Here is a 20,324-nt window from a genome sequence, read left to right as displayed (position 1 = left end):
TTAATGCTAATAACCGAGGCATGCAAGTGTGATGAGTGCCATAGAAATATGATAATATATTCAGGAAATCAGAAGTCGTTTTTTATGTTTTTTACTTTTCTATTTTTTTTCCTGCATTTTCTGTCTTCTGTTCTGTCTTCTTTCTTCTCTCTCCATTTTAAATGGACATTCTTGTTAATTTTTATCTTTTATTATAAATAACTAGACAGACAGATAATAGAAAATCTCACTCTGTTCTGTTTGTAGAGGGCAAAAGTAGTCAGAAATTGAAGGGATCTGGGTGACCATGCAGTAATTACAAGCTTTATTTTAAATTATGATAATTGTGGACTTTAAGAGTTGGTAAACATGTTGTGGGTGCTGGTGAGTGTCCTAACCCTTTATTATCCAGCCTAACCATTGCATTTTTCAAAGTGGTGGCCCAGAACTCTAAAAACGTGGAGAAATCTTTAGGGCACACCAACTCCTCACCTGGAGCAAAGAACCGGGTGGAAAATAATTGTTTGAATTAAAGGAACTTCTTTCAGTTCCTTTTCTGTTTCCTAGGCTGGTGTTTTTCAAACTTGACACTCATGCTGGGAATTCTGGGAGTTGAAGTCTATAAAGTTGTCAAGTTTGAAAAACACTGTCCTAGACTACATGTATGTGCTGCAGCCATTCCCGCTCCTTAGCTTGTGGAGAGGTAATGTGGCCCCTAAATGCTCTTGCTATAGCATCCCATACAAAGATGGAGAGTGATGGGGCTTGTGGTCCAGCAGAATGCGGGCTTTAAAGTATGCTGCCTATCCAGCTGTTTTGCTTCTTCCGAAATGAAAAGAGTTTTTAAACACAGCAACCTTTTTCAGTATGCTCTTTTCAGCCAAGAATTAATACCGACACACATACCACAAGAGTATCTGAAGGGGTGCACATTTCCAGCAGTGCTCCAGAAGTTGTGAAAGTCACAGTGGGGTTAGGAGGTTTTGCCTACTGCAGTGTGGCTCTTGAAAGTGCCAGAACAATTCTCAACTCAGATAGGAAGGGGTGACATGGCCAGAAGACCCAGGATTCCATGTGCCACCATTCACCTAACCCTACTCATCTAGCTGTACAGGGTCCTTGATTTACAACCATCCCTTTAGCAATTGTTCAAAGTTACAATGGCCTTGAAAAAAGTGACTTATGATATTGTTGAACTTACAACTGTCATAGCATCCCCAAGGTCACGTGATCAGAATTTGGGCACTTGGCAACTGGCATGTATTTATGAGGGTGGCATCCCAGTCATATGACATCCCAGGGTCATATGATCATCATCTGCGACTTTTCCAGCCAGCTTTGGATGAGCAAAATCAATGGGGAAAGAAGATTCGCTTAACAATTGCATGGTTCACTTAGCAACTGCAGCGATTCATGGCAAAAAAGACCTTAAAATTGGATGTGACTGCCTTGCTTAACAATGGAAATTCTGGCCTCAACTGTGGTCAGAAGTCGAGGACTACCTGCATAGCAGTTCCCTGTCTGGGCTTGTGATCAGATCTGGCGACAATGAATGAAATGTGCATTTTTCATCGATGTGTAGAGATCCTTTCCTGCAAGTGAGATCATCTGAAATCTGAAAGACCTTTCTTCTGGGTACTTGACAACAACAAAACAGCCAAATGATTCAGTGCAAAATGTACAACCGGCCCATTTTATGTGAACTCATTCCTGGGTGGTTGAGATAGTTGCCCACAGGGCTGTCATTTTGATGCTGCAGCAGATTAGAATTCAGCATGTGTGAAAAACCTTCCTTTTACATTCCCGGCTTGCCTTGCCCACAGGCAGCTGATCTTCAGGGGCAGAAGTCTAAAGAGTCTGGTGGAGCTTCAAGGCAGTAAATACATCTCATGGCTCCAGGGCCCTGAGGGCTGGAGGAGGACAGTTCTCAGTCTTGCTTTGTCATCATGCTTCCTTCCTGTATGATGGGAGGAAAACACAGAGTTGGTCATCAGCTCACTGTGAGGATACAGCTCACTAAACACTACCAAAACAAATAGAATTGAAGCCGATAGAATTTCTTTTGGGCATTTTTGATGGGAAAATGGATAAAAAATTGCAATATATAGTGTTACATATATTGACAGCAAGTAGAATCGTCCTCGCGCAGAATTGGAAAAGGGGTCGATATCCCTCCAGATCAAATGATAATAGGGAAAATTTATGAGTGTGCAGAAATGGATAAGCTGTCCATGGAAATGAAGGAGAAAGAAGAAACTGAATACTACCAAATTTGGAATAGATGATATACCTGGCTTGAGAATAAGCGTAAAACTTAAGGTATAAGTTGTCCAGTGACGTTTAAAGGGAAATAAATTATAAGATATAAGGAATTATTGGATGAAAAGGGTGAACTTAAATTAAAGCAAGATATAGAAGATCAAGGGTATAAGATGGATTGGTTTTCATATATGCAAATACTCTCTAGATATCGAGAAGATCTTAAACAAGAAGGTTTCTATAATGTATTGACTAATTTAGATAAGATTTTGATGGGTTCTGATGATCATGTAATTAAAAAGCTATATGGTTATTTGCTAGAGGTTAAACTGGAAGAAGAACAAGTTAAAGAATTAATGATAGGATGGGGGAAGAATTTTGGTTATGATATTGATTTAGAGAAATGGCAAAAATTGTGATCACATAATTATAAAATGACAATGTCTACAGCATATAAGGAGAATTTGTATAAGATGTTTTATAGGTGGCATCTATCCCCGTCGAGAATAGTCAGAATGTTCCAGAATAAATCGGAGAAATGTTGGAAATGTCATCAGACCCCAGGATCCTATTACCACATGTGGTGGACATGCGTAGAAGTAAAGAGATATTGGACTAAGATACACACGTGGTTGGAAAAAATGATAAAGAGATATATTGACTTTAAACCAGAGATATTTTTATTAGGGATCGTACCGGAAGCGTATAATAAAAACTGCAATACTTAATTGTGAATCTTTTGACAGCAGCCAGAATTGTATTTGCTAAAAACTGGAAAGGAGAAAAGTTACCTAATGATGAAGAAATTATTAAGAAAATGATGGAATGTGCTGAGATGAGTAAATTGACATTTGAAATAAGAGAGCAGGAAGATAGACAATATAATAATATTGTAATAATATATAATAATATAATATAATAATGATATGGGATTTATTTTACCAATGAGAATACGAGAATAAGAATTGGAAATAATTATGATATAAATGGATGTTGAAATCTTTGGAAATAAGCTAGCATGTTTAGTGATAATTTGAAGAGAGGAGGAGCACAAAAAATGCCACCGACTGAAACACTGTCTTTGATTGTACGGAATGATAATGTTTTTTTATATTCTGTTTTGGTTTTGGTTTTGAAAAATAATTTTTTTAAAAAAAAAGTTGTAAAAAGTAGAATATATAATGTAAAATGTATAAGAACTATATAATATTGATGAGAATATGATTGTAGGTGAGTAGATATTATTATAAATTGAATGATGATATAACCTGGGATAGTTATAGATTTATAGAAATAGAATTTAGGTAAATATGATCGATGCGAAGGATATTGTCACTGATATGGAAAAGCTCTAATGAGTATAAATTTGTGTCCTGTGTTTTAAATGTTGAAAAATTTAATAATATTGTTTTTTTAAAAAAACACACCACCAAAACAAATGCCCCAAACCCACAAATGTTTCTGTAGACCAAGCAGAAAGCCACTCCATTTTTCTTTGCAAAAGAGGAATTCCTAAAAGCTGTTGCAGAATTATTCAGGACCCCCACAGTGTTATTCAACATTAAGATGGGTGGACTTCAACTCCCAGTCCTGGGAGTTGAAGTCCACCCATCTTAAAATTGTCCAGGTTGAGAATCACTGAGATGGAGGCTCTAGCCTTGTCATGCTAGCAAATCTTCCTTTTCACCCTTCAGCTGTTAAATGACAAATAACCAAAAGGTGAATGGATACACCAAACATAGTTAGTCAAATGCATCCCAATCCATTGGAGCTGACAAAGAAATACAGATAGTCCTCTACTTACAACCAGGGGTGAAATGCTCCCGGTTCAGACCGGATCCGGTAGCGATGGAGGCGGGTGGTTCGAAGAACCAGTAGCAAAAATCCCTGCCCCCCCCATTGCCCAGCTGAGCTGCACAATCATCAGAGGCTTTTTTTTTAATTTTTAAAAGCATTTTTTCTACAACCTCTTTGGCTGAAAAAATGCTTTTAAAAGTAAAAAAAAAAGCCTCTGATGATCGCACGGCTCAGCTGGGATCATCAGAGGCTTTTAAAAGCATTTTTTCTACAACCTCTTCGGCCGAAGAGGTTGTAGAAAAAATGGTTTTAAAAGTAAAAAAAAAAAAAAAAAAAAAAAAGCTGGCCACGCCCACTCAGTCATATTACCCCCCACTACCACCAAACCACGCCCACAGAACCAGTAGTAACATTTACATTTCACCACAGCCTACAACAGTTCATTTAGTGTCCATTCAAAGTTACAACGGTACTGAAAAAAGTGACATGATCATTTTTCACACTTACAGCCATTGGGGGCATCCCCATAGTCATGTGATAAAAATTCAGACGCTTGGCAACTGAATCATTGAAGACGGTTGCAGTGTCCCGAGGGTCATGTAATCACTTTGTGCAAACTTCTGACAAGCAAAGTCAATGGGGAAAGAAGATCCACTTAACCATGTTACTAACTTAATAACAGCAGCGTTTCACTTAACAGCTGTGGCAAGAAAGGTCATAAAATGGGGCAAACCGCACTTAACAAATGTCTCGCTTAGCAACAAAAATTTTCAGCTCAATTGTGGTTATAAGTCAAGGACTACCTGTACATGTAGACATCGACCATTATCATCCTTTGCATTCCTCCTAGGAGAAAAGAATCATAAAATCTTCCATCTCCATTCCGTACCTGGCCTCTGTTTCTCTAAAACAACTGAATGATCCATCCTTAACTTTGTATAGCAAACAAAAAGTGAAAGTAAAGGAATTCAGAATAACCTTGCTGATTTGTTGAACAGATTCATTTCAATTTTTGGCAGTCATGCAGAAGTGCCTTATTTGGAATATGTTTTGATTTCCCAGTATAGCTTAAAGCCCTGACATTTCCTGACAGCCTTCATCATCATTTATTTATTTATTTATTGGATTTATATGCCGCCCTTCTTCCGAAGGACTCAGGGCGGCTCACAACAATAAGAAACAGAAAATACAAAAGTTAAAAGACAAATTAAAACAGAGTATCCAATAAATACTCTGTTTATTGTATTCCCCGTGGGAATACCAATTCAAATTTAAGATTTAAGAATATAAAAAGCTACAAAATCAGTATAGAATCAACCCAGGCCCGCCGGTTGGAAGAGCCAGGTCTTCAAGGCATGGTGGAAGGTTCGGAGGTCGGGGATTATCTGGAGCTCCAGGGGTAACGTATTCCAGAGGGTAGGGGCTCCCACAGAGAAGGCTCTCCCGCTAGGGGGTCACCAGTCGACATTGTCTAGCTGAAGGTACCCTGAGGAGGCCAACTCTGTGGGAGCGAACCGGGCGATGGGAGGCCACCGGTGGCAGGAGGTGGTCTTGCAAGTACTCTGGTCCTAGGCCACGTAGGGCTTTATCATAACCTGGGTTTAGGGTTATTCAGTAAACCCAGGTTTACTGAACTTTTGAGCCCGGACAAGATTGGCTAGAACTCAAATGAAGTGCCAGAAAGAGACTCACATCTATTTCAGAGGTGGGTTTCAGCAGGTTCTGACCAGTTCTGAAGAACCGGTAGTGGAAATTTTGAGTAGTTCGGAGAACCGGTAAATACCAACTCTGACTGGCCCCACCCACATCTATTCTCTGCCTCCCAAGACCCAGCTGATTGGGAGGAAATGGGGATTTTGCAGTAACCTTCCCCTGCCACACCCACCAAGCCACACCCACAGAACCAGTAGTAAATTTTTTGAACCCCACCATTGATTTCTTTTTATTTTCATGGGCTTTTCAAGGCCTTTTGTCCTTTTCTAATAGGATCCACTTTCTAGGCCTAGGGTAATAACAGAAGGCAGATTCACTGAACAGTTGTGTGATACATTTAACAACTGCAGTGATCCACTTAACAACTGGGGCAGAAAAGATCATAAAATTGGATACGACACATTTAATAACCAACTTGTTTAATTGAGACAGAAATTCTGGTCTCAATTGTGGTCATATGTCAAGGTCTACATGAATCATTTTTTAAAAATCAATATCCTGACACTTGTAAATATGCTTTTAAAAAACAAGGGGAAAAAAGATAAGATTCCGCCAGATTTTTCCACAGGATAATCTTGCTACTCTGCCCATAAACTGCATTGCAAAATCAGCCGTACAGAATATAATGCCATTGAAAGGGGTGAAGCTGTTACTGTCATTTACAAGCTGAATGGCAGATGGGATCAGGAAAAATAATTTTCCCACACCATACTTTTAGGGTCTAAATCTCAGAACTTACTGAACACTAACAACAATTGTGCAGGAGGAACTTCCTGGTAATATGCAGGATGTGGATGGGTTTCTTCTAGAAGCCTTACTTAAATGTTTTTCTTACCACTGCAAATTACAAAACTGACATTCCAGAGTGCCCTATATGCTTTGATCCCCAGTTTTGTTATAATAAAAGAGACTTATTCTTGGAATTCTGTCCTCAGCTCTTTTGCCATTAAGTTTTTACAGAAACATCCATGGCTTGAAGCAATGATGCCAAGTATTAGAGATTCTGAGATTTTTTATATCACTGTAGCTCCACTAGCTGGATTGCAAACCATCAGGAAGATCATCCCAGTTGGTGGGCATGGCATGGGAAGAATCTACTGCAGTGTCCCTGGGGAATTCTGGGAGTTGAAGTCCATACATTCTAAAGTGGCTATGATTGAGAAGCACTGATCTGCTGAGATGACTGGAACAATGGCTGACCATGTCATCTGGATTTTTCCTCGATCTGTGGAGCTTGAAGAAGTGGACAGATCCCAGTTAAGACCTTTGACGTCCTTGGGACTTTGGAAGATCAGTTGGTATTGATGTGACTGTCCTTGATGTCTCTGTGCTTGTTACATTTATATGAGATGTATTCGGTATGTTTGATGACTGTGTATTTTTATGGTGCTTTATGATGTGCTTATAATGGTGACGCACAGTCTTTTGTTACAAATAGAATAGAATAGAATAGAATTTTTTATTGGCCAAGTGTGATTGGACATACAAGGAATTTGTCTTGGTGCATATGTTCTCAGAGTACATAAAAGAAAAGATACGTTCTGGTTTGTCCTGGTTTGGATCTTGAGTGAGGGCTAATCCTATCACCCTGGAGTTGAAGGCCTTTTGTCTTGTAGATAGGATGGCCCATCTTTCTGAGGCTATTAACAAAGGTGGGGGTCTGCTTTCCAAGAGCATGTTTCTCCTTTTCTCATCCAGGGAAGTATAATATTCTGCCTTTTTAATATTTCCTAGAATATTTCATTCTTCTAGGAGAGGGATGGGTGCTAACGTTCTACACCGACAAGGTTTTTCAGAAGTTAGATTGCCATTACCTCCTTCCCAGGGCTGAAACAGAGTGACTGTCTCAAAGTCACCAGCTGGCTTTGTGCCTTGCCCGCTACACCAAACAGGCTCATTTTATGAATCTGCTTCCCTGTTTTTAAGAGGTGGATGTCAATAGAAGTGAGAAAAAAGAAAAAGAGGGCACCCACGAATGAAAGAAATTGATGCAGGAAAGGATTACTAAAAAAAAAAAAAAAAGGATTGAGAAAAGACTTGGACATCCCTGTGTGCTTTGGCACTGCCTTAGAAAATAGCCATTCTTGAATAAAGAAACTTCTCAGAGAGACCAGAAACTGCTGACTTACACTTAAAGAAAGTGTTCAGTTCGATTTCCTGTGGCATGAATCAGGATAAAGGTTTTTCCCCCTTCATCTCAGTCCATGTGCTAAATGAATTAGTTTACCCAGTTCCAGGATGCTTTTGTTATTATTCACAGCAACTGTTTGGCAGGAAAGTACCCTAAGTTCTAAATGCAATAAATAAACGAATAAAATGCGGAAAAGGGCCACTGTTAATACTTCAAGAAAAGTCACAGTTTGAGCATTTTTTCTGTCTCCCAGTTTAATCCAAATCCCTTTTCCTAACCTGGAACTCAAAATAGTGTTTTGTGCATCTGTTGAAGTATATGATTTGATAAAAATTGAAAAATAAAAACAGAAGGCCACAATAAAGGACCCTCAAAGTTCCTTGAGCTCAACAAATTACCCCTGCCAGTGAGAACATGGGGGAAGGGAGTAAAAAAAAGAAGTTCCCAGTATCATGTGATCAAAATTACCACCTTAACTTATTTTCAAAAATGCCCTTCAGTGGACATTCAAACCCCTGCATGGGTTTATGCAAAATCATAACCTTGTAACTAGATCCCACCCAGACTGTGTCTTTGCAGTGCCCGTTGGCCATTTGGGACATCTGAACACTTGATACAGCCTTGTACACTTGATTCAGATCTTGATTCTTTTTATTCTTTCAAAGTGCTGCATTTGGGTCAAATGGACAAGATGGCACTAGGACCACACAATTGAAGCCTTGCCCTTTTTCTTGTGTGTTGTGTATATGACACCTACTGTTTGTAGAGCAGGAGCAGAGTGGCCACCATCCTGACTTTTGAGACATCTCCTTCTCAAATTAGCCTCACAGCCCAACCCCAACGGCTGCGGTGAGGCAGCTGAGTGATGAGAAGGAGAGAAGGAAAAGCATTTGAGCCGTTTTACTACAGTGTGAGAAAAGCTGAGCTGAGACCAGTCCTCCAGGGAAAAGGTGATTGGGGAAAGTGAAGCGATCTTTGATGCCAAGGATGTTCCTGTGTGTAATCTGAAGCAAATGAGTCATTCAGAGGGGCTATGGCTGGTCAAAAGAGGCCAAAGGAGCAAAAAAAAAAAAAAAAAAAGGCAGTCTTAAAGGGAGCCAAACCCTGCAAATCATGCCTTGTGAAATCTCTGAGCTTGCCCACTTGCTTACAATTTAAATTGATGCATGATCAACACAGCATTTATGTTGATCCTGCATTTGTGTCAAAATGCTTTACAAAGAGCATTTCCTGAATGAAGGGGTTTGAATTGAGAAGGAAGGAAAGGCTGCATTCGCTGATAGCGTCCCTCCATCCCACCTGCCCACATCTTGCACATTTCCTTAGTGCAGGCAGGGGACCCATGGACTGGCACCGGTCCATGGCATGCCAGCAACTGGGCCACGCAAACAAGTGAAGCACCATCCACAGGATGCAGGCATCACACAAAACTGCAAAACTTCTCTGGTCTGTGGAAAAACCTTTCTTCACGGAACGGGTCCCTGGTGTCCAAAAGATTGGAGGCCGCTGACTTAGTGGATTCCTTCCATCCCCAGATTTTAGCACAGAACCTGGGAGAATCCTTTTTAAAGGATGCTTCTTGCATTCCCTTCCAGGCCTTCTCTTTTAGTTGTATAACCCTGGGCCTGATCCACACCAGAAATCAATCTGAGGGCAAGAAGGAAGAGAGCAGGAGTGTCACCCTTTCGGTCTTTCCCCAATGAACAGGAAATCGGTACCCCAGTGGCAGCTGTCCAGCTGGGGACAGCCTGCCACATTTCCTCTGTGCAGAAGAAACTGGAACCCAGAGGAGAGCATAAACTTCCCATGTGCAAACATTGCAATGTGTTTAAGTGTGTGCGCACTGCATCCCGCTCTGCCTGTGCATGTATTTTAAAAGATGTGCATAGTTCAGAGAACTGTGCCTTTTGGCCTTGTGGATGGCAGAGGAAAGAAAGCCCTGCATGTCAAAGGATTTGCATCAATATCCACTGGGAAACATTTGCAACCCTGTGCATTTCGAAGCTATTTAGGAAAATGCCTGTCTGCCGAGAATCACTGGGAGGATCTCTAGATCTGTGCCAGACTCTCAACAGGAAGCACATCCTGAAGCTATCCCAGAGCCGACATTTGTTTGAGAGCTCATTAAATGCTCTAATCCCAGAACAGGCTAATAATGATAATTTCTGCAGCATGGTGTGCAAAATGGTTCTGTGTTTGGCAGATGGAAGAACTGCCATGGTTTAATCCAGTGTTCCTCAACCTCAGCAGCTTGAAGACATGTGGACTTCAACTCCCAGAATTCCCCAGCCAGCCCTGCTAACTGACCTTGAGTTATGATGACAATTGGATTGGGATTTCCATTGCTAAGCAAGATGGTCATTAAATGAGTCACAACCAATTTTGCCAGTCATTATGTGTTAAGTGAATCACATGATTGTAAAGCGAAGCTGGCTTCCCTCACTGACTTTGCTTTTTGGAAGCCAGCTGAGAAGATCCCAAATCACGTAACCGTGGGACACTGCAGCATGATAAATACATGATGATTGCCAAGGATTGGATTTTGATCATGTGACTGGGGGGGGTGGATATTGTGACAATTGCAAAGGTGAGGACTGGTCCTAAGTCACTTTTTTCAATGCTGTCCTAACTTTGAACAGTTGGTAAATGTAAAAGAAGAAAGAGAGGGGGAACAACAGGAGAGATCAGGATTTTAAGGCACAAAAGGAAAAAAGGGGAAAGAAAAAGGGAAAAATAAAAAGGGAAAGGGAAAAAAGGAAAGAAATGAAAGAGGAATATGATGTATATGACTAGAATTGAAATATGAATTGTAGTAAGAAATAATGTAAAATCATATGATGGTGAAAATGAATTGAAAAATAATTGGAATAATAATTGAAATGTTTTTAATGGTTTACGGTGGTGTGTGTACAAACGATTAAGTGATACAAGGGGAAAGCTATATGATTAGAGGATAATAGTTAGAATATTTTTAAATTCAACTAAGGTTTTTTTTCCCCATTCTGGTTCATATATAAATATCAATTGATTTATATTAAAATGTTGGATTGTATTAGTTAAGAAAATGTATATTATAAAATAAGTGGATTTATTATTAATATAAGAATTAAATAACTGTAACACCACATAATTAATTAATTTGATGATGGATATAAAAATTAGATGATAATGGGAAGGGGTTTAATATAGAATAGAAGGGAAAATGGAATTTGTTTAAAATTAGAGATGAAAATGAAGGGTAATATTGGTACAAAATAGATGAAAATAAATGTTATGGCAAAAAAGGAGGTATAGAAATTGTAATTTTAGTTGAAAGGACTAAAAATTGTTTAAATTTGTTAACCAGACGACTACTCTGTTCAGCAAAAATACTTTGTATGTTTGTATGTGTGTTTGTGTAAAAAATAAAAAAAAAATTACCCCCCCCCAAAAAACCCCAACAGTTGGTAAATGATCATAAGCCAAGGACCACCTGTAATTCTTATTGTCAGAATGTTGTTCTTTATACTGACATAAAAAAATAAGAAGCTGCAATTTTATACCCCCTTTTCTTGTTTCTGTAGTAATAAAAAATAGATCCAGAACAGGGGTGGCATGCACAGAAGCGTTCTGATGACATCGTGGTCCATGGGCGGAGCCTCCCTCCAGTTTTACTACCGGTTCCATAGAACTGGTCCGAACCGGGGGCAACCCACCACTGATCCTTTGGGAATTCCCGTATTGCACAACCCTCTCCTGCAAATGGGTTAATTCCAAAACCAAGTTGAAAGTGTTGTACAAGGACAAGCAGTGATGGAAGCTGCTATGATTCTTATAATGTAGTATAAAGTATTCTGTTTCATAAGAAGGAGCGACATTTAGTTAATAATGATCTGTCCTTTAAATTTAGGTCCTAATTTTCTTCCAGAGGCTGAGTGTAAAATCCATACTACTTTCCCCTTTGTTTTCTCCTGGCTGGGGAATTCTGGGACTTGAAGTCCACCCATTTTAAAGCTGCCAAGGTGGGGAAACACTGGATTAAGAGGAAGTGCCAAGCAGAGAAATTCTCTTTTTCTTTGCGTTTGCTTTTTGAAATCTTTTTACCAAGACAAAGGGAATTTTGGAGGAAACTCAACATGGAGGGTAGTGTCGTTGCACGTATTTAATGATGAGGTGGCCAAAGGGTTTGTCTTTCATTGCACAACTGTTTCTCCAGCCTCCTGACTTCCCACGCTCCCATTCAATCCCCAGGGAACAAAGCTCACACAGAATACTTCCAAGGGGCTTTTGATCAGCTGGGCTCCTCCTGCCTGAAGAAACAGTTGGGAATTTCTTCCCCCTTGAAAAAAAAAAATCCTCTGATTTCTCTGCTCTAGTCTGAAGTCAAGGGCTGCAATGCATTACACAAGCACAGTCAGGCCACTTCCTCCTCCTCCTCCTCCAATGCTGGGATGGGAATGGATCTTCCAGTGTGTGTGTGTGTGTGTGTGTGTGTGTGTGTGTAATCTGCAGCTGCAGAAATCCATTTTAGGATTTCTATCAGGTTGAGCCCAAGGAAGGGGTCAAATGCATCATCAATCAGGAGTCCCTGTGCATCCACAAGAGATCTAAGTCCAGCCCACCGTGAATGCGTTCTTAATTCCCATGCATTTCCTTTGACTGTTAGTAGCTCAGATTCTTCTAGAGAGCTTAAGCTTGCAATAAATCTTTATACTCATTTGAACTGCTTGAATCTCCTGATTTTTCCAGTGCTTGACATCCATTTTCTGCAGTAGAAAGCAATAGCAATAGCAGTAACAGTAGTAAAGTAACAGAGTTGAAAGGGACCTTGGAGGTCATCTAGTCCAACCCACACTTAGTCATTTAAGTGCAATAGCACTTAGACTTATATACCGCTTCACAGTGCCTTATAGCCCTCTCAAAGCGGTTTACAGAGTCAGCCTCTTGCCCCCCAACAATCTGGGTCCTCGTTTTACCAACCTCGGAAGGATGGAAGGCTGAGTCAACCTTGAGCCAGTCAGGATCGAACTGCCGAACTACTGGCAGCCGACAGTCAGCAGAAGCAGCCTGCAGTACTGTATTCAAACCACTGCACCACCACGGCTCAGAAAGCAGTCACTGAAGTATAGGTAGCCTTCCCATTAAATTGTAAATTGGGACTAAACCGATTTTACAAGCTTTTTTGTGGTGGTTCTTAAGTGACTGCCATGGTCATTAAGTGGACCAATGGTTCATTATGGGGCATTTTTGCTGAGAACTGGAAATTAAGGCAAAAATGTAGTAAAATGTGGTCATGTGACCATGGAATGACCATAATTGTGGCCCGGTTGCAAAGTGCCCAAAGTGTGGTCACATGACCATGTGGGACACACACACCCCCGACTATCAGAACTTCGAATGGGTCATAAATACCCCCAGGGAAGTCTGTCGTAACTTCAAACACTCGCTAAGTGACCAGTCGTAAGTTGAGGACTATCTGTACTGAATAGTGACAGCTGAAATTGTCACTGGGTTTTTCTGTTGGCTGAAATTGGCAAACTAACGCAAGCAGTCATTTAAGATCCAGGGGAGCCTGTGGGGGGGAGGCAGAAAAGACCTTGTTTGGGGTGTCCCCATGGAAGGTTTCAAAAAAGCCAATGGGAGCTACAATTTTGCAATGGAAGCTCTGCCCATTGTTTACATGCAACATGACAACTCTAGGCTTAACCATTAAAACAAGAAAAAGTTCATCCCCCCTAACAAATACCCAAAATACAGGAAAAGAAGGAATAGAGGGGGGAAATCCCAGTGTGCACTCTGGGATCATCCCTTATTCCTTTCTCAGTTTGGCTGATTCTTGATTTAGTTCTGCCTTTCTGAAAAACCCAAATTCTTCCTGCTTTTAAAGATGCCCTCTGCACATGGTCCCCTTGGGCGGGTGAGAGAGAATCTGTGCATCTTTATTAGTGGGTAATGATAAGGATGCCCTGGGAAGGTGTGAGAGGAAGGAGGAAAGAAAATCAATCCAGTGCAGTCAACTGGAATTAGAACAAGAACCTTGGTGGCGCAGCAGACTAAAGCACTGTTACAATAACACCAGCTGCCTGCAATTATTGCAAGTTCAAATCCCACCGGGCTCAAGGTTGACTCAGCCTTCCATCCTTTCAAAGATAGGTAAAATGAGGACCCTGTTTGTGGGGGAAATAAGTTGACTTTGTATAAAAAAGAATACAAACTTAGGGGCGGCCGAAAGCCCTACTAAGCAGGTATATACAAAAGTATGAAGGCTATTGCTTAACGCATTGTAAGCTGTCCTGAGCCTCCGGAAAAGGTCGGCAAATAAATCGAACCAATAAACAATAAATAAATAAACAATAGAGTTGGAAGGGACCTTGGAGGTCTTCTAGTCCAAACTCCTGTTCAAACCCCTCTGTACCATTTCAGACAAATGGTTGTCCAGTCTCTCTTTGAAAGTCTCCAGCGATGGAGCACCCACAACTTCTGAAGACAAGCTATTCAGTGGTGGGTTTCAAATTTTTTTTACTACCAGTTCTGTGGGCGTGGCTTGGTGGGCATGGCATATCTAGGTGGGCATGTCTAGGTGGACGTGGCAGGGGAAGGATACTGTAAAATCTCCATTCCCACCCCACTCCAGGGGGAAGGATATTGCAAAATCCCCATTTCCTCCTGGACTTGGGAGGCAGAGAAGAGATGGGGGTGGGGCCAGTCAGAATTTTTACTACCGGTTCTCTGACCTACTCAAAATTTCCACTACCGGTTCTCCAGAACTGGTCAGAACCTGCTGAAACCCACCTCTGAAGCTATTTCAATGATTAATTGCTTTCACTGTTGAGAAATTTCTCCTAGGTTACTTCTCTCCTTGGTTAGTTTCTAACCATTGTTTCTTGCCTTGCCTTTTGGTGCTTTGAAAAATAGTTTGACCCTCTCACTTTTGTAGGAGCCCCTCAAATATTGGAACACTGTTATCATGTTACCCCAGTCCTTCTTTTCATTAGATTAGATATATCCAGTTCCTGTAATCATTCTTTGTATACTTTAGCTTCCTGCCCCCTAATCAGGGGTGAAATCCAACAGGTTCTGACAGTTCTGGAGAACCGGTAGTGGAAATTTTGAGCAGTTTGGAGAACCGGCAAATGCCACCTCTGGCTGCCCCACAGTGGGGTGGGAATGGAGATTTTGCAATATCCTTCCCCCAGGAGTGGGGAGGGAATGGGGATTTTGCAGTATCCTTCCCCTGGAGTGGGGTGGGAATGGAGATTTTGCAATATCCTTCTCCCAGGAGTGGGGAGGGAATGGAGATTTTGCAGTATCCTTCCCCTGGCACACCCACCAAGCCACACCACGCCCACCAAGTCACGCCCACAGAACTGGTAGTAAAAAAATTTGGATTTCACCACTGCCCCTAATCATTTTTGTTGCTCTTCTCTGCGCTCTTTCCAGAGTCTCAACACCATTTTTGTATTGTGGTAACCAGAACTGGGTGCAGTATTCCAAGTGTGATCTTACTAAGGCTTTGTAAAGTGGTACTAGAACTTCACACGATCTTGATTCTATTAATGCAGTCTAGGATTGCATTGGCTTTTTTGGCTCTTCCTTTTTGACTCTTGATTTAAGAGCTCCCAGATTCTTCTTCTTTTTACCCCTTTTAACAGGTTTTGCTGCCAGAGTTTGGGAAACCTCATTCTATTGTGATCTGGGTGGATTCGTCAGCGTTTTTCACTCCACAGACCATTTTGTCATGGTGTTAGTAAACAAGATTTCCTACCCTTTTTAAATCTCCAGGGCTTATCATCCAGGACTTGAGCAAATATTTATTCACCAGTGCCAGACGGGCTCTTACAGCTCAGAGCCACCAATGGCCCAGACAGTGTCACATCCAAGGCTAATATGCGCCTCAAAGGCAGGGCTTCTCAGCCGTGGCCATTTAAAGTTGTGTGGATTTCAATTTCCAGAATTCCCCAGACAGCCATGCTGGGAGCTGAAATCCACACATCTTCAGGGGACTGAGAAACACTACACAAGAAAGAGACACACGTGGATCAGAATTCTAATGAACAGCAAAGTGCTTCCAAGTCCAAGTGTATTTGTGTGTGTGTGTGTGTCTGTGTCTGTGTCTGTGTGTGTCTGTGTTGCTGAGTCTCGTATTTTCCTTTGCGACCTTTCCTTTGGGTGTTTTTTCCTGTACTTCAGCCCTAGAACTTCTGAAACAATAGGAAGATTAGCTATTTACAGGTAGTCCTTGATTTATGACCACAATAGGAACTGGAAAATTCATCATTAAGGAGGGCAGTCATTAAATGAGACATCATGTGACCACGACTTGCCGATTTACCTGTTGGATTCCCCAATGATTTTGCTTTGTAGCCAGCTGGGAAGGTTGCAAATGACAATCATGTGAGCCAGGGACCGTTGCAACTATTGTAAATGCAATGGTTGCCTGCCAAGTACCTGAATCACAAGCACGTGACTACAGGGATGCTGTGACAGTTGTAAGTTCAAGGACTGGTTGTGTCACTTTTTTCAGCACCATCTTAACTCTGAATGGTCGCTAAATAAATGCTAGTAAGTTGAGGACTACTTGTCATTGGGTCTGTCTTTGACAAAGAGCACCAAATGCTCATCATTTTGGTTTGTCCCCAGCGATAGCCAGCAGTGACTCCAAAAATATTTTTAATCTTCCTTGCCAGCTTCCCTTAACCTTGCCAAGCATCACCACTTTTTTTAAATAGACCATCGTCTACTCGCATTACATGCCCAAAAAACGTGAATTGCAATTTGCTGATTATGATCTTGTAGGAGCAGACAGTCCATATGAGGTCCAGGAATGATTCGTTGGCTCTTTGGGCAATTTGTGGTGTTCTTAACCTTTTCTAAATCCATAGTTCTGAAATAGCAATAGCACCTAGACTTATATACTGCTTCATAGTGCTTCACACCATTTGCGTTGGCAACCTTCAGTCTCAAAAGACTATGGTATCGTGCTCTGGAAAGAGGTCCTAAAACAGCATCTGGTGTGACTAAAGAGGCCAATTCAAGAGTGGCAATCCTTTCCACACTGAGGGAAGATATATTCCGTCCCCTGCCCAGCCCCCAGATTTCGCTGGTTCCGGGACTGCCTCTTTGCCTCGGCCTGCCGAACAAGTGTCTCTTTGAATTGGAGAAGGCCATGCTGCGTCTTTAGCCTCCAAGCTGAATGATCGGAGGTCAAGGTTTCCCAGTCATTAGTGTCCATTCCCAGGGCCTTTAGATCCCTCTTGCAGATATCCTTATATCGCAGCTGTGGTCTCCCTCTAAGGCAGTGTTTCTCAACCTTGGAAGCTTGAAGATGGGTGGACTTCAACTCCCAGAAACCCCCAGCCAGCGCTGCTGGCTGGGGGATTCTGGGAGTTGAAGTCCACCCATCTTCAAGCTTCCAAGGTTGAGAAACACTGCTCTAAGGCACTAGTTCTCCATACAGTGAAGTCTTGGACCCTTTACACATGGCAGGAGAGAAAGTTGAATACCTTTCATATGTGCTGTCTCCAACTTATCCTTGGCATTACCTGGCATGACAAAGTTCCAAATAGTGCAGTCTTGGAACGTGCTGGAATTTCTAGCATGTATACACTATTGAAACGACGATGTCTATGCTGGCTTGGGCATGTCATGAGAATGGCTGATGGTCAGATTCCGAAAGATCTCCTGCTTCACACCATTCTCTGAGCAATTTACAGAGTCAGCCTCTTGCCCCCAACAATCTGGGACCTCATTTTACCAACCTCAAAAGGATGGAAGGCTGAGTCAACCTTGAGCCGATGAGAATCGAACTGCTGAAAGAAGTCAATATGGCGGCCACAGGGCAATTAAACCTCTCCCTGTTTTTAATGTCATTTGTTGCTATGCTTCAGTTGTGCCTTTGTGACTTCCATCTTGGCTTTGTGACCACCTCCTGCAGAGATCTCTGCTCTCAATCTTTTTCAAAGTCCAGATTTCACAGGCAGAGATTACCACTGGGTAGACTATGGCTGCCATAATTTTAATCTTGGTTGTGATAGAAATAGCTGATGAGCATCTCATGTTCAACATCCTCACCTGCGCTGCTTAGTGGTGAATTGTCAGCTCAGAGATGGGCACAGTTCAAAGAGTTCAACTTTTTCTACTTCACAGCCTGGACCTGGCTTGGGGAGAGGGGGAGTATGATGGGGGCTGGTTCCCCAAAATAGGAGACGGGACCAAAACAAAACTATATTGCATTGCAATGTATGTCATTTGAATTTTATTAAAATTATATATAATTGAAATGATTCTACTTCTATCACCCATGTTCTGTCTTTAGCCTTTCTCCCTTCTATGGTATAAAAAGTGACAATTAGGGAACATATTTAGGAGTTTGGAGCCCTCCTGCTCCCCTACCACAAGTAGCCCAGAATCTCAATTTGCTAATCTCCGCCTTGGACAAATCTTCCCCCACAGTCTTCATTGGACCACTCAATGCTGCCCAGATGATTGCAAGGAGGAATGAAGTTGTGTTCAATGTTGGTTGCTCTCAAAATGCCAAGGCCAGACCCATTCCAGGGAGGAGACTTTCCAAGCAGGGAGCAACGTCCCGCCCATGCGGCTTCATTCATGCTCTTTGGGCCACAGCTGCTCCAGGGTGGAGAGGAGAAAACTCTCGCCTGGGAGTGAAGGAGAGGGGAGAGTGGCGCAACCAGGAGAAGGAAGCTGATGCTCTTCCTTTTTCCTGGGGTGAATCAGGACTTTGGCACGGCCGCACCAGAAATGTGCTCATCCTGTGTTGCACCAAACATTGCAACTCCCTGAATCGTCTTCCTGACGTGAGCTGCCACACTGACCTCTGCTTCTCCTGGGCATGTCTGCACTGGCTACATCTTGCCCTTGCAAGCTTGAGGGGTGAGTCACCTTCTGACTCACAAACTCATCTTCTCTGAGTCTTGCTTAGCGCCACAAAACCGGAAATGCTGTTGACAAAATAAAGCAAACTTGGCAGTTTGGGGACCAGCTGAGCCAGCCACCTAGAAACAGCAGTCAGGAAATACAAGACCCTAACATGGTATGGGGCAGGGGGGAGTGGCTTTGAAGTACGCATTCATGTAAACCATGGCCAGCCCTGGGACATAAAGAGCTCCGTGCACAGCATCTCGGCTGATTAAATTAAAATGAAATTCTGCTGCCAGGCAACCTAAATTGCTTGCCAAAGAAACCTCACACGTCCCTTTCAACTGAATGTCTTTCCAGCACCTCTCCTCCTTTGCATCATTTATTCTGCATTTTAAAAAAGCAACAAAAAACCAAGGCTCATTTTGCTGGTCGTGGGAGAGGTGTGGAACAATGCAATGGGAGCCACCATCGTCCAGCGCTCTCCTGTCATATCATGCAACATGCTTCCAAGAACACCAGTGTGGCTCTCCTGCCACAGGAGCTGGAAATGTGATTCAAAAGTGGAAGCTTGAAATTTTCAGGGAGCAATGACTTTTGTGCTTTAATCTTGCAGAAAATTGGCGGAGAAATTGTGGGTATAAATACCACTTCCTAAGCACTTCTAGAAGGGATGTGGTGGCTCAGTGGCTAAGATGCTGAGCTTATTGATCAAAAGGTCGGCAGTTCAGCGGTTCGAATCCCTAGTGCCGCGTAACGGGGTGAGCTCCCGTTACTTGTCCCAGCTTCTGAAAACCTAGCAGTTCAAAAGCAGGTAAAAAATGCAAGTAGAAAAAAAGGGACCACCTTTGGTGGGAAGGTAACAGCGTTCTCTGCGCCTTTGGTGTTGAGTCATGCCGGCCACATGACCATGGAGATGTCTTCAGACTGCACTGGCTCTTCGGCTTTGAAACGGAGATGAGCACCACCCCCTAGAGTCGGGAACGACTAGCACATATGTGCGAGGGGAACCTTTACCTTTACTAGCACTTCTGGGTGATTACTGAATGGCCCAGGTCTTCTTGATCATAAGAGAGTCCAAACATTCTGGAAATGAGCTGAAGTTTTGAAGATGATCCCTGACTCCAGGGGCACTTTTGACACCCATGAATCTGATCTGCTAAAGCTCTTAGATGTACTTCAACCACCTCCTGTTTCAAATCTGATATGTGAAGGTGGAAATCTGTGTGCTTCACTCCACAGTCGTTACATATAGACCTTGACTTACAATCATAATGGAACCTGTCCATTGTGGTGGTAAGTCATGAGTCATGACAGTCGTAAATCGGGTTAAGGATGTGATTCAGCCAATTTTGGACCCTTTTTGTGGTGGTTGTTAAGTGAATGCCAGGTTGTTAAATGAAGCAATAGTTTGTTATGGGTCAATTTTGCTGAAAAGTGCAGGTAAATGCCAGTTTGGGACAAAACCCTTGTAAAGGTGATTTCAAACAGCTGTAAATGCAGGCTGGTTGTCAAGGGCCCAATTATAGGCATATGCCACAACTGTCATAACTTCTTATCAGTTATAGGTAGTTTTGGGGAGTCTGTTGTA

The 20,324-nt window shown here is 42.1% G+C and overlaps 1 protein-coding gene across 1 annotated transcript in view; it reads right to left on the bottom strand.

Annotated features, from left to right (window-relative positions):
* Positions 1-835: 835 nt before the first annotated feature.
* LOC148112429 (uncharacterized) overlaps positions 836-20,324 on the bottom strand; it is a 63,683-nt gene continuing 44,194 nt past the window's right edge. Inside the window, exon 4 of the mRNA XM_087876727.1 lies at positions 836-1,936. The gene's annotated coding sequence lies outside the window, so the exon portion shown is untranslated. The remainder of the gene's footprint in view (positions 1,937-20,324) is intronic.

This window comes from Pantherophis guttatus, chromosome 10 (assembly GCF_059756535.1).
Source record: "Pantherophis guttatus breed Tessera chromosome 10, ASM5975653v1, whole genome shotgun sequence".
NCBI lineage: Eukaryota > Metazoa > Chordata > Lepidosauria > Squamata > Colubridae > Pantherophis > Pantherophis guttatus.
Note: the sequence above shows the minus strand (reverse complement) of the source record. Positions and strands in the feature narration are given on the sequence as shown.